Source organism: Bison bison, unplaced genomic scaffold, assembly GCF_000754665.1.
Source record: "Bison bison bison isolate TAMUID 2011002044 unplaced genomic scaffold, Bison_UMD1.0 scf7180017860456, whole genome shotgun sequence".
NCBI lineage: Eukaryota > Metazoa > Chordata > Mammalia > Artiodactyla > Bovidae > Bison > Bison bison.
The window spans coordinates 415,188-428,753 of record NW_011491028.1 but is presented as its reverse complement, the minus strand read 5'-3'; the positions used below and the strand labels follow the sequence as shown (position 1 = coordinate 428,753).

At 42.9% G+C, this 13,566-nt stretch overlaps 1 protein-coding gene across 14 annotated transcripts in view; it reads right to left on the bottom strand.

Moving 5' to 3' along the window:
* Positions 1–13,566, bottom strand: part of SGMS1 (sphingomyelin synthase 1) — a 330,390-nt gene that overhangs the window by 225,781 nt on the left and 91,043 nt on the right. For all 14 annotated transcript variants that reach the window (XM_010832194.1, XM_010832198.1, XM_010832199.1 and 11 more), the window contains one exon: positions 4,070–4,158. The gene's annotated coding sequence lies outside the window, so the exon portion shown is untranslated. The remainder of the gene's footprint in view (positions 1–4,069; positions 4,159–13,566) is intronic.

The window sequence follows — 13,566 nt, the reverse complement described above, 5'->3', positions numbered from 1 at the left end:
ACTCAACATTCAGAAAACTAATATCATGGCATCTAGTCCCATCACTTCATGGCAGATAGATGGGGAAACAGTGGAAACAGTGGCTGACTTTATTTTTCTGGGCTCCAAAGTCACTGCAAATGGTGATTGTAGCAATGAAATTAAGAGACACTTACTCCAACCAGTCCATTCTGAAGGAGATCAGCCCTGGGATTGCTTTGGAAGGAATGATGCTAAAGCTGAAACTCCAGTACTTTGGCCACCTCATGCGAAGAGTTAACTCATTGGAAAAGACTCTGATGCGGGGAGGGATTGGTGGCAGGAGGAGAAGGGGACGACAGAGGATGAGATGGCTGGATGGGATCACCGACTCAACGGATGTGAGTCTGAGTGAACTCCGGGAGTTGGTGATGGACAGGGAGGCCTGGAGTGCTGCGATTCATGGGGTCACAAAGAGTTGGACACGACTGAGCAACTGAACTGAACTGAACTCCTTGGAAGGAAAGTTATGACCAACCTAGAAAGCATATTAAAAAGCAGAGACTTTACTTTGCTAACAAAGGTCCATCTAGTCAAGGCTATAGTTTTTCCAGTAGTCATGTATGGATATGAGAGTTGGACATATAGAAAGTTTTGGGTTTGGGTAGACTCCGGGAGTTGGTGACGGACAGGGAGGCCTGGCGTGCTGCGGTTCATGGGGTCATAAAGAGTTGGACATGACTGAGCGACTGAACTGTACTGAACTGTAAACCAAAACATTTGAGAACCATTGCTCCAGCATATGAATAGATGAGGTGGGAAAATGAAAACACAGAAAAGCTAAGTGATTAACCAAAGTCATACAGACTTCAAGTAGACATTCAACTTGAAGCCAGGTCATCTGGCTACTGAGGAACCTAACGTGGCTCCCTCTAAATCATGCTTCCCACCCTGAACACCTGGCCTGAGACAAAGGCAAACAGAAATTATTTTGTGGGCATGTTTGAAGGCATCAGATAAAGGGCACAATAACAAGTATTCAGATGCGAATTTGGTGAGGAGCAAGGAGGGCAGGTTGGAGAAGAAAGAGTTTAAAACAATTCTACTTTTCAGAACCTTCTTTAGAAATATACAAATTTATGATGTCACGTGAGAAAGGAGGAAAATGTTACAAATGGCTAAGTATTCCAGGGTTGAGTTAGAGAGCAGTGAGGAACTGTTCTTGGTCTAGAGAGCAAGATCAGGACCAAAGTCTGGGAGATGTACAGTGAGTGTGAAGCAAAGCACAGCTCTGATTCATACGATGGGGCCTGGTGAGCAAACTCAGGTTTATGGTCACTCATCCCAACAATGCCTGTCAAGCCCTAGTTTTGATGCCCTCACTAAAAATGACACCTGAAAGACAGCATTCTGGAGATCTCTCTCTGCACCATTTTGATACGACTGGAGTCACAATTTTGCAGAAGGAAAGAAACTGCATTCAGGTGAACTGTATTAAAATCATGCTAATGGCTCAAATCACAGTCTTCCAGGGGATACATTTATAGCTAAAAGAGGAGAACTGGGTGGCTCAAAGGGCCAGTTGCTGATCTATCAAATGAACTGGCTGGTCCAGGCCAAGAGAACTGGGGGAAGTGGTAATCAGACCCTTTTCAGACCCAAGCAGTTTGTGCTTGTGAATGATGGTTCCCCGGCCCAAAGCCTGGGCAGGGCCTCCCTGGGGACCCACTGGCCGTTCCTGGTAAACTTCTCCACTTCTTTATCTCTTTCCTAGCTCTCCAGGCAAAGTTCCTGGAGTGTTCAGCCAACCAAACCAAAATGGCAGTAGTAGGTGAACTGACAGCCAACAATAACCAAGCAAATAAGAACACAAAGTAACCACTCACTAGAATTTGCTACCCAAGGGAGGAAAAGACACAGAATTATCTGATATTTATATTTTCCAAGTGAAGGTATGGGTCCAATAAGAGGTAGCCCCTCAGAGAATCGCTCATCACAGAGCTCAGCATTCCCTGGGGATGTTTTCTGTGCCTACCTTCTCTATGATAACACTAGCATTAAAAATCCAATGCATAACCTGCAAAGCACAAAGATTCTGCAGAGTAGAAACCTGCCTAACATGTCACCGCCAACACAAACTCCTAATCCACACACTCCCATCACATCTGTGTGGTCTCTGAAAAGGCATGATGGCCTACAGATGATGTTTCTGTTGCAGAATGAATTAAAAAACTATTACATCAACACTCTCAGTTGACATCCATTTTGAAATAATATTTTTTTTTTCCCATGTGCTGAAGCACAAGGCAACTTAACATTTTAGAGACCAAAATCTTCAAGCGACTTTCTATGTCCATTAAAAGGGTGCAGAATATAAGCCTGCAGAAGTCTACAGAGATGATGCCTCTAATTCACAGCAGTAGATACCTATTTCCTGTACTCCACATGTGGCAGAAGGGCGTCTTCAGTCAGAGACCCACATATCTAGGATTCTGGTGAAAGGAAAGTGATACTTTAGCAGAAAATAGACTCTGTTCTTGGGAGTCATTCTACAAGTAGCGACTCCACCTTCCAAGGAAGTAAATATTCAACAGAAGAACTAGAAAAAGAACCCAAGTAAAGATACTTTAGCAGAAAATAGACTCTGTTCTTGGGAGTCATTCTACAAGTAGCGACTCCACCTTCCAAGGAAGTAAATATTCAACAGAAGAACTAGAAAAAGAACCCAAGTAAAGATACTTTAGCAGAAAATAGACTCTGTTCTTGGGAGTCATTCTACAAGTAGCGACTCCACCTTCCAAGGAAGTAAATATTCAACAGAAGAACTAGAAAAAGAACCCAAGTAAAGATACTTTAGCAGAAAATAGACTCTGTTCTTGGGAGTCATTCTACAAGTAGCGACTCCACCTTCCAAGGAAGTAAATATTCAACAGAAGAACTAGAAAAAGAACCCAAGTAAAGGTGTAAGGATATAATATGTGAGAACACAAATCAACAAAAACTTCAATCAAAAAGAATGAAGATGAGCAACGAAACCACAACATAATTGAAAGAGAGACTGCTAGACTATTTTCAAAAAACAAAACCAAAAAATAAAAAAAGAAATACAACTTCAAGACTGAAAAATTTCTCTAAAGTCATAACCTCTCCTCTCCAAAGGACACACACACAAAAAAACTGCTCAATCTCACCATTCATTAGAAAGTGTAAATTGAGACCACATTGATACACTATTTTATACTCATTAGAATGGCAACAAAATACCAATTGTTAGAAGGAAATGGAGCAACAGATAAACTATGATAGATTTTTGGAGTAGAATTTTATTTAACAATAAAAAATCATTTACTACTATTACATGCAACAAGTGAATCTTAAAAGTACAACTGAGTGAAAAAAATGAAGGCTGCAGAATATCACATGCAATATACTATTCTTATCAGGATTAAAAACAAGTAAAACTAGGCGATTTTTTTTGGATGTATATATGGACATAGTAACATTATGCACCAGAATGGAAGTCAACTACCACTACAAAGAACACTGTTTAGTTCAACTGACTTTTACTTTTGGTAGACAGACTTTTTCTGAAAAGAAGTGAAGAAGTTTCCACATTTAGTTCTAGGGCAAATTCTTAATCTCACGTCTGGGAAGCACTGGCCTAGACTCTTCAACTCCAGAGAAGGAGCAGACCTCGTAAATGTAATCTTCCTGGATAAGGAGCTGCAACCAAGGCAATTCTGATTAGAGGAAATGACTCCCCCAGGCCTCCCTGAAGCTTCTGATCTGGCAAGGAAGACCCTTTTCTGTCACTTCCAACGACTCGGAGAGTGTTTCCGTGCCCTTTGTTTTCTGTGTTTCTCCCACCCTGGCCCACGTTGTCTTCCACCTCCAATGAGTAAAGTGGCCTCTTCAAACCTTTCTCCTTCCTCCTGCAAATTACCCTGGCCTTTCCTTGGCTGATTTTGACCTGGGGCTGAAGACCGGAAAGATCCCTCCATCCATCAGAGCCTCACAGACCACTGCAAAACTAAGCAGGAGAGATTCTGAGGAACATCAGACCCATGAGATGCTTGAGAACAGATGTTTGAAAACATTCAGTTTGACTTACGTGTCCTTTTATACGCTCGTTGCCATCGCCTACTTCACTGTTCTTGAAATTCAAAAATTACACCACTCCTTTCGTCACTGCAGCTTTGCCTAGAATAATAAAGGCAGGGAATTAGAAACGAGGCAACCAGAAGGAATAAAGAGGTCAAGGGGAAAAAAAAAAAAACAAACCACTCTTGTATAATCATTCTTGACATTTAAAAGGAAGAAAGGCCACCTGAATTAAGGAAAGTCTTTACCTTGGTCCAAGGCAATTTTCATATTTAACTAAACTATTAAGAGTAATTTTATGTTTGTAGAAAAGACCATTATTATTTACAAAAAGTTTTCACATGTGTTTTCTCATTGAAGTTGTAAGATATTGAGGCTAAGCAAATATTATTGTAAAATGCAGTGGCCGAATATCCCAAGGTTAAGGAACTTTTCAGTGACCCTTCAGCTGGCAAGCATCAGAGTAGGAATTGGAACACTCTATGACTCCTTAAAGACGGGCACAATAAAGGACAGAAATGGTATGGACCTAACAGAAGCAGAAGATATTAAGAAGAGGTGGCAAGAATACACAGGAGAACAGTACAAAAAAGATCTTCACAACCCAGATAATCACAATGGTGTGATCACTCACCTAGAGCCAGACTTCCTGGAATGCGAAGTCAAGTGGATCTTACAAAGCATAACTAAAAACAAAGCTACTGGAGGTGATGGAATTCCAGTAGAGCTATTTTAAATCCTCAGAGATGATGCTGTGAAAGTGCTGCACTCAATATGCCAGCAAATTTGGAAAATGCAGCAGTGGCCACAGGACAGGATAAGGTCAGTTTTCATTCCAATCCCAAAGAAAGGCAATGCCAAAGAATGCTCAAACTACTGCACAGTTGCACTCATCTCACACGCTACTCAAGTAATGCTCAAAATTCTCCAAGCCAGGCTTCAGCAATACGTGAACCGTGAACTTCAAGATGTTCAAGCTGGATTTAGAAAAGGCAGAGGAACCAGAGATCAAATTGCCAACATCCGCTGGATCACCAAAAAATCAAGAGAGTTCCAGAAAAATATCTACTTCTGCGTTATTGTCTATACTAAAGCCTTTGACTGTGTGGATCACAAGAAACTGTGGAAAATTCTGGGAATACCAGTCCACTTGACCTGCCTCCTAAGAAATCTATATGCAGGTCAGGGGGCAACAGTTAGAACTGGACATGGAACAACAGACTGGTTCCAAATCAGGAAAGGAGTACATCAAGGCTGTATATTGTCACCCTGCTTATTTAACTTAAATGCAGAGTACATCATGAGAAACGCTGGGATGGATGAAACACAAGCTGGAATAAAAATTGCCGGGAGAAATATCAATAACCTCAGATATGCAGATGACACCTCCCTTATGGCAGGAAGCAAAGAAGAACTAAAGAGCCTCTTGATGAAAGTGAAAAAGGAGAGTGAAAAAGTTGGCTTAAAGCTCAACATTCAGAAAACTAAGATCATGGCAGCTGGTCCTATCACTTCATGGCAAATAGATGAGGCAACAGTGGAAACAGTGACAGACTTTATTTTGCGGGGCTCCAAAATCACTGCAGATGGTGACTGCAGCCAGGAAATTAAAAGACATTTGCTCCTTGCCAGGGACAGGAGCCTGGTGGGCTGCCGTCTATGGGGTGGCACAGAGTCGGACACGACTGACGTGACCTAGCAGTAGCAGCAGCAGCTCCTTGGAAGAAAAGTTATGACTAACCTAGACAGCATATTAAAAAGCAGAGACATTACTTTGCCAACAAAGGTCCGTCTAGGCAAAGCTATGGTTTATCCAGTAGTCATGTATGGATGTGAGAGTTGGACTATAAAGAAAGCTGAGCACCGAAGAATTGATACTTTTGAATTGTGGTGTGGGAGAAGACTCCTGAGAGTCCCTTGGACTGCAAGGAGATCCAACCAGTGCATCCTAAAGGAAATCAGTCCTGAATATTCATTGAAAGGACTGATGCTGAAGCTGAAACTCCAATAGTTTGGCCACCTGGTGCAAATAACTGACTGGCTGGAAAAGATCCTAATGCTGGCAAAGATTGAAGGCAGGAGAAGGGGACGACAGAGGATGGGATGTTTGGATAGCATCACCAACTCCATGGACATGAGTTTGAGTAAACTCCGGGAGTTGGTGATGGACAGGCGGGCCTGGCATGCTGCAGTCCATGAGGTGGCAGAGTCGGACACGACTGAGCGAGTGAACTGAACTGAATGACTCATTCCAATCTCTTCCACAGCAACAAATGATACAGTGGCTTCAATTTGAAAAGCAGCACTGTTATTTATTCTTGTACGACATATACCTTCTTAGGCAATAGATATAGAAATGCCTTTGCCTGCTGAGTGACACTCTGGAGAAGGAAATGGCAACCCACTCCAGTATATTCTTGCCTGGAGAATCCCAGGGACAGAGAAGCCTGCTGGGCTGCCGTCTATGGGGTCGCACAGAGTCGAACACGACTGAAGCGACTTAGCAGCAGCAGCAGCTGAGTGACACAGACACTGCCATAGAATTAAATGTTTATTTACCGGAGACAACCCAAAGGGTAGAAAATTCACAACAAGATAGTTAAGAAACACATGTATCTTTTCCACATACCTTCTTTTTCTCTTTAAGTCATAGAATTGCTAGGCTTTGCTTCTGTCTCTCTCTTTTCGGAAATTATTTCATGTGTAGAGAAAAGTTGTAGAATAATAATAATATCAAGAATGCCACGTACTCTTTCCCCAAATATTCACCCACTATTAACATTTAACACGTAGAGTCATTCACTCTCTGTCTCTACAGACACCTGCATTCACTCAACATTTTTTTGTTTCTGTGCCACATGGAAAAAAGTTCCATACATCACGGCACCAAATACTTCAGAATTTATTTCTTAAGAATAGACATATTCTTATATAACCATAATGTTAGTATTCAATCTTAGTAGATTTAATATTGATACAATACTTTAATTGACAACCACCTTGTTAACCCAATAATGTGCTATACATCATTTCTTTTTCCTCCAATTCAGGATCCAGTCCAGGGTAAGGTATTGCATCTAGCTGCCATTAATCTGAGACATATAGCTCTTTTTTATCTTTTATGATACTGACACTTCAGAAGAATATTTGTTGTTGTTGTTCAGTCACTCAGTTGTGTCTGACTCTCTTGTGACCCCATAGACTGCAGCATGCCATGCTTCCCTGTCCTTCACAATCTCCCAGAGTTTGCTCAAACTCATGTCCACTGAATCAGTGATGCCATCCAACCATCTCATCTCTGTCACCGCTTTCTCCTTCTGCCTTTAATCCTTCCCAGCATCAGGGTCTTTTGCAATGAGTTGGCTCTTCTCACATCAGGTAGCCAATATTGGAACTTCAGCTTCAGCCTCAATCCTTCCAACGAATATTCAGGGTTGATTTCCTTTAGGATTGACTGGTTTTATCTCCTTGCTGTCCAAGGGAATACATAGTCCTCCCCTTCCCTGATAGCTCAGTTGGTAAAGAATCCACCTGCAGTGCAGGAGACCCCGGTTTGATTCCTGGGTCGGGAAAATCCCTTGGAGAACGGGTAGGCTACCCATTCCAGTATTCTTGGGCTTCCCTGGTGGCTCAGCTGGTAAAGAATCTGTCTGCAATGCAGGAGACCTGGGTTTGATCCCTGTGTTGGGAAGATCCTCTGGAGAAGGGAAAGGCTACCCACTCTAGTATTCTCTCCTGAAGAATTTCATGGACTGCATAGTCCATAGGGTCGCAAAGAGTTGGACACGACTGAGCAACTTTCACTTTCCTTATATTAACAAAACATTTCCATTTTGACTTGTCTGACATTTCCTCATGATTCAATTCACCTTATGCATTATCAGCCAGAAAACTACAGAGGTGATGTTTTCTGGTGTCATAGCTGAAAGCATGTGAAGTCTATGTACCCCTCCCTGGCAATATACATTTCAATCACCGAGCCAAAGTGCTGTCCAATTTCTCCCCAGAAAAATTATTTTTTCCCCTTATAATAAGTAATCTGTGGGGAGATGCTTTCAGACCATGCAAACATCTTGTCTATCGTCAAATTTCCCCTTAGATTTAGCATTCATTGGTGATCCTTGCCTGGCCTGAACTTCACTACCATGGCTACAACCTGCTGACGGAGCTGATGGCAGCGAAGTCACTGGCAGATCCTCCCAGTTCTGCAAGGTTTGGCTTTATAATTGGTTAAGATGGGTCTATGAGTTATGTCCTCAGTCCTAATGCATGACCCTTAACCCCTAGACGTGGTCTTTCTGGTGTCCCAAGGGAACGGTCAAGGTGCTCAATGAGGTCTCTCCACCCTGGCTAACCCAGAACTCTCCACTTCTCTCCACACTGCATGACCCCTGCCAGGGCCATTCTCTTTCCCACCCAGGAGAAGCTGCTCTCTACTAGGTCTCAACCTGTATGGATACACATCTCAGCTTCTGAGTTCCCCTCTCATAGCTCCCTCCTCCCCAGTCGCCTGCCATACAAACTTCAGCCTCTTCAACAGCCCTGAATTCTGCCGACCACCAGGCTGTAATAGGCTTCCCCTCCTGGTACCCAGACCAGGGAATGTGTGCTCCAGCAGAAAACTAGGGCAAATGTGAGTCTCACTTCACGTGACTCTTCTCTCAAGGATCAAAGTCCTGGCTGGCTGTGTTCCTGGGACTGACAGTAACTGCCTCGCGTGTCATCCAGGTCTCCAGTTTACCAGAGAAGGGCAGGTCCAGCACCGGCTGCCTCTCAATTTCTCTAGATTCCTTCAATGCTAAGTGACGTTTGAGAGGCACGAGGCTGCTCCATCGGGAAGAGTTAAGAATCAAACGCTTGGAGCATATAACAAATGTTCTTTATTTAAACACTTCAAAGAAACTCTCTAATAATCTGTTTCTTAGAAATGTATGTGTTTACTTTTATTGCAGCACTGTGGCAAGAGGAACACTCTCTAGCAGTCAGGCAATTCTAAAAAAAATGCAATAAAATGACAGGAAAATGTCTCTACTGCTTCCAGAAAGCTGATACTCACTTCAGATAGCCAGCTGGCTATCACTCTGACATATATTTCCATAACTCTTCTTCTAAGTGGCACAATAAAACACTATAATCTAGCCAAGGAATCAAAAGGTAGTTGCTATTCATTTTTCTTCCTGTTTACATGCATGTACTTAGGGGTGGGGAGAAGACTCCTTTTCAGATAAGTCATTTCCTGGCCTCCTTCCATTTCTATTCCTAACCACTGGTGAGAAAATAATCAGAAAAAAATAGTCCAAAGGAAAACTTGCAGCCCTAGATACAAAGCTAATCAAAAGGAAAATGGCAACAAGAATGATATTTTCATCTCACATACTGTGAGCAAAGAGGAGTTTGCCATTGAGGAAAATGGAGAATAGGTCTTTCCTGGTACAAGCCAGCAGATCTGTGCCGACAGCATGCGTGCACATTCACATGCACACACACACACACGTTTGCACACATGTATACACACACACAGCTTTCCATGCAGCGCGCCAGGCAGCATGGAATGACCTCTTTATACTTCTCGAGCGTATGTTCTAGATACTGGATAGGCACATTGTGTGTGCGCGCTCAGTCGTGTCCAACTCTTGGTGACCCCATGGACTGTAGCCTACCAGGCTCCTCTGACCATGGGATTTTCCAGGCAAGAGTACTGGAATGGGTTGCCATTTCCTTCTCCAGTGGACCTTTCCAACCAGTGTTTCTGTGCTGTGTATTGCCTCACACAGGGGAGGCGTCTTCTCCTCACGCAGGGGAGGTGTCTTCTCCTCACACAGGGGAGGCATCGTCTCCTCATGCAGGGGAGGCATCGTCACCTCACAGACTTTGACTGTGAAGGAGGATATACTACCTCAGGTCATAACAAATATCAGCCAGGCTCAGAGTGACTAACGCTGGGCTCTTAATACTTCTGGGGAAAACTGAAAACAAAACCAGAAAAAAAACAAAGATAAATGAAATCCATAGGGATGAAAAGTATGAAACCCAAAGAAAGAGTTTAACCTAGGAAAGAGAAAATGAAGACAACTCCACACTTAACTCATTTTAAGCAGTACTGAGAGCCATGGACAGCATTTTTTCATTTCCACCAAAGACACCATATAGAAAATAATTTTAAATTTAAGTACTAAAATTTTAGCTTCAATATGAAGACTTTCCCCAAAGCCAGAATTTTCAACAAAGGAATATGTAGTTTGTACACCCATGACATGCTATGATACGATAAACATCAAATATCCAGGGCTCTCACACTTGTACTCAAGTAGTTCTGGTGTTTATGATTCTGCCTCAGAGAAGCTGTAATAATAACAGATAATACAACAGTCTATGAGTGCTTTACTCTAGGCTAAAGGTCACACATCTCAGAGCTGAGATGACAGCTCTGTTGGCGATGTGGGCTTCACAGTTTCCCCTGATTCAAAGTCCTACCTCTTAACTACAGGGGTAGCTCAGTGGTAAAGGAGCCAGCTGCCAGTGCAAGAGACAGAGGTTCGATCCCTGGGTCAGGAAGGTCCCCTGGAGGAGGAAATGGCAACCCACTCCAGTATTCTTGCCTGATAAATCCTATGGACAGAGGAGCCTGGCAGGCTACAGCCCATAAGGTCTCAAAGAGTCAGACACAACTAAGCATGCACAGCTCAATGCAGCATGAAACTTACTATCTGTAAAATGGACGGTACCTGCTTCACAGGCTCTTGAAAGGCTCTATAAGTTAATCATAAAATATTTAGCCTGTGCCCACCCCACAGTAAGCACTTAATAACTATTGATGATCGACAAATAATTTTAACTTTTCTGGGTCAACTTCTAATTATTCAATCTTGAATCAGAAACTAAACAGAGACCTTATTTCAATGAGGCAAATACCACTTCAGGGTAAAAAAGAACTGGCCATTCCCACCCAGCCACATCCATCCATTTCGTCAATAGACCTTTATGGGATGCCCACCACTGGGGCAGACCTTGTGCAGAATATGAAGACAGAAATGACATGGCCCATATAGATATGCTCAAAGAACACCATCATCTTATTATCAACTGCAAACACTGCAGAACACTCACTACGTGCCAGGAACTGCTCTAAGCACCTCAAGTACTGTGTGTGTGTGTGTGTGTGTGTGTGTGTGTGTGGTGGTGGTGGTGGTGGTGTTATCGTTTAGTGGCTACATCGTGTCTCTTTTGCGACCCCGTGGACTATAGCCCACCAGGCTCCTCTATCCATGGGATTTCCCAGGGCAGAATACGGGAGTGGGTTGCCAGTTCCTTCTCCAGGGGATCTTCCCAACCCAGAGGCTGAACCTGCATCTCCTGCTTGCCAGGTGGATTCTTTATCACTGAGCCAACCACCTGGGAAGCCCGTGTGTGTAGGTATACTCTATTAATCCTCACAACAACTCTTTAAATACTATTTATTATCTTCAACTTACGGATGAGAATCTGAGACACAGAAATAAGTAACTTGCTCTAGCTGACATGGCTTGTAACTGACAGCTCGGATTTAATTCCAGGCTGTCCAATTTCAGAGCCTTGGGCTCTTAATCACTAGCTATACTGCTTCCTCCAAGGCCACTAAGAACTAGAGAGAGGACAGACTACGGAAGGGCCCCGCAGGAACATGAATGAAGTGCAGTGCTCGTGAGTGAGCTGTGCTAGCTCTACACGCAACACCGAGCATGAGTCCTTTTGACTAAGGAAGGACATGGTCAGCCATATGATACCAACCCAGACTGAAAGCCATCCACAAGGCACCGACGTCCGCCACTCCAAGGGACCCGCTTCTCAGTGATTTAACACATACTAAAGGGAAAGAGGAGCGCTCAGAACCCTCCAATCTGGCCTTGAACAAATTACTTGACCTTTCTGTGCGCTTCAGCATCTTCACTGTAAGGAGTAAATGATATAATTTATACAGAGAACTTCATTCTAGTACTCAGTACTGAGGACTATACAAGTAAAATAATAATATTCATTAATTAAATAATTGCAGATTTGCTTCAACACTGTCCTAAGCCATATGGGAAAATCCCAACAACTAGATAATACCAGTTTATAAATCAAAAAGAATTCAATCTATGGTACCTGAAATACACTGTGGATTCATTATTAATAAATATGAACTACTGTAACTTAAAAATACTATAAACCTGTGTTTCTAAATGCTAGGGAATAAGAAAAGTCTTCCATGTTAAAAGATAAGAGAGGCTGGTGTGTACTAAGGGCAGACTCTGGTCTTAGTCACTTCACAGATGTTACTCAGTCTTCAAAACCACTCAGAGGTTCATCAAACAATCCCAACTTTTTATTTATTCATTTATTTTTTTATTGAAGGATAACTGCTTTACAGAATTTTGTTGTTTTCTGTCAAACCTCAACATGGATCAGCCATAGGTGTACATACATCCTCCCCACTTTGAACCTTCCTCCCATCGCCCTCCCCATCCCACCCCTCTAGGTTGATACAGAGCCGCTGTTTGAGTTTCCTGAGCCATACAGCGAATTCCCGTTAGCTATCAATTTTACATATGATAATGTAAGTTTCCATGTTACTCTTTCCAAACATCTCACCCTCTCCTCCCCTCTCCCCATGTCCATAAGTCTATTCTCTATGTCTGTTTCTCCACTGTTTCCCTGTAAATTAATTCTTCAGTACAAATGATCCCAATTTTACAGGTGAGGATTCTGAGCCTCTCACTGGTTAATGATGGACTCCACAATAAGCAGTGGAGACTGCTGCTAAAAATTAGAAGACTTACTAGAGAGGCAAGCAGGTTGGCAATTTCAAATTCAGGCAGTCCCTCCACTGAGCATTTCTTTGGCACCCACCAGAATTTTAAATATTGCGCGCAATCCAGCTCCCATCCCCAAGATGTGTTCTGTGCTTTAAGGAAGACTTCCAAGTCACTGCAAAGTCAGGATACGTCTCCCATTAAAGTGACAAACTACCACAGATCTCATTCTATCATCCAATTTAGTCATTATGGCCCTTGGGAACAAGATCAGTGAGGGGATTTACAAATTGCTAGGGCTTCCTTGGTAGCTTAGCTGGTAAAGAATCCCCCTGCAATGCAGGAGACCCCCGGTTCAATTCCTGGGTTGGGAAGATTCCCTGGAGAAGGGATAGACTACCCACTCCAGTATTCTTGGACTTCCCTGGTGACTCAGTGGGTAAAGAATCCACCTGTGATGTGGGAGATCTTCCCTGGGTTGGGAAGATGGAGAAGGAAAAGGCTACCCACTTCAGTATTCTGGCCTGGAGAATTCCATGGACTGTATAGTCCATGGGGTTACAAAGAGTCAGATATGACTGAGCAATTTTCACTTACACTTATGGCTCTCCAAAAGCGACTAGATTTCCACACAAGAACAAACTGGGTTCTGGAGCAAGGATGCTGTGAAAATGAACATTGACAGCACCGCACCAAGTATGTGCTTGGAGTGAGGATATAGAAGGAAAAGGTGAGT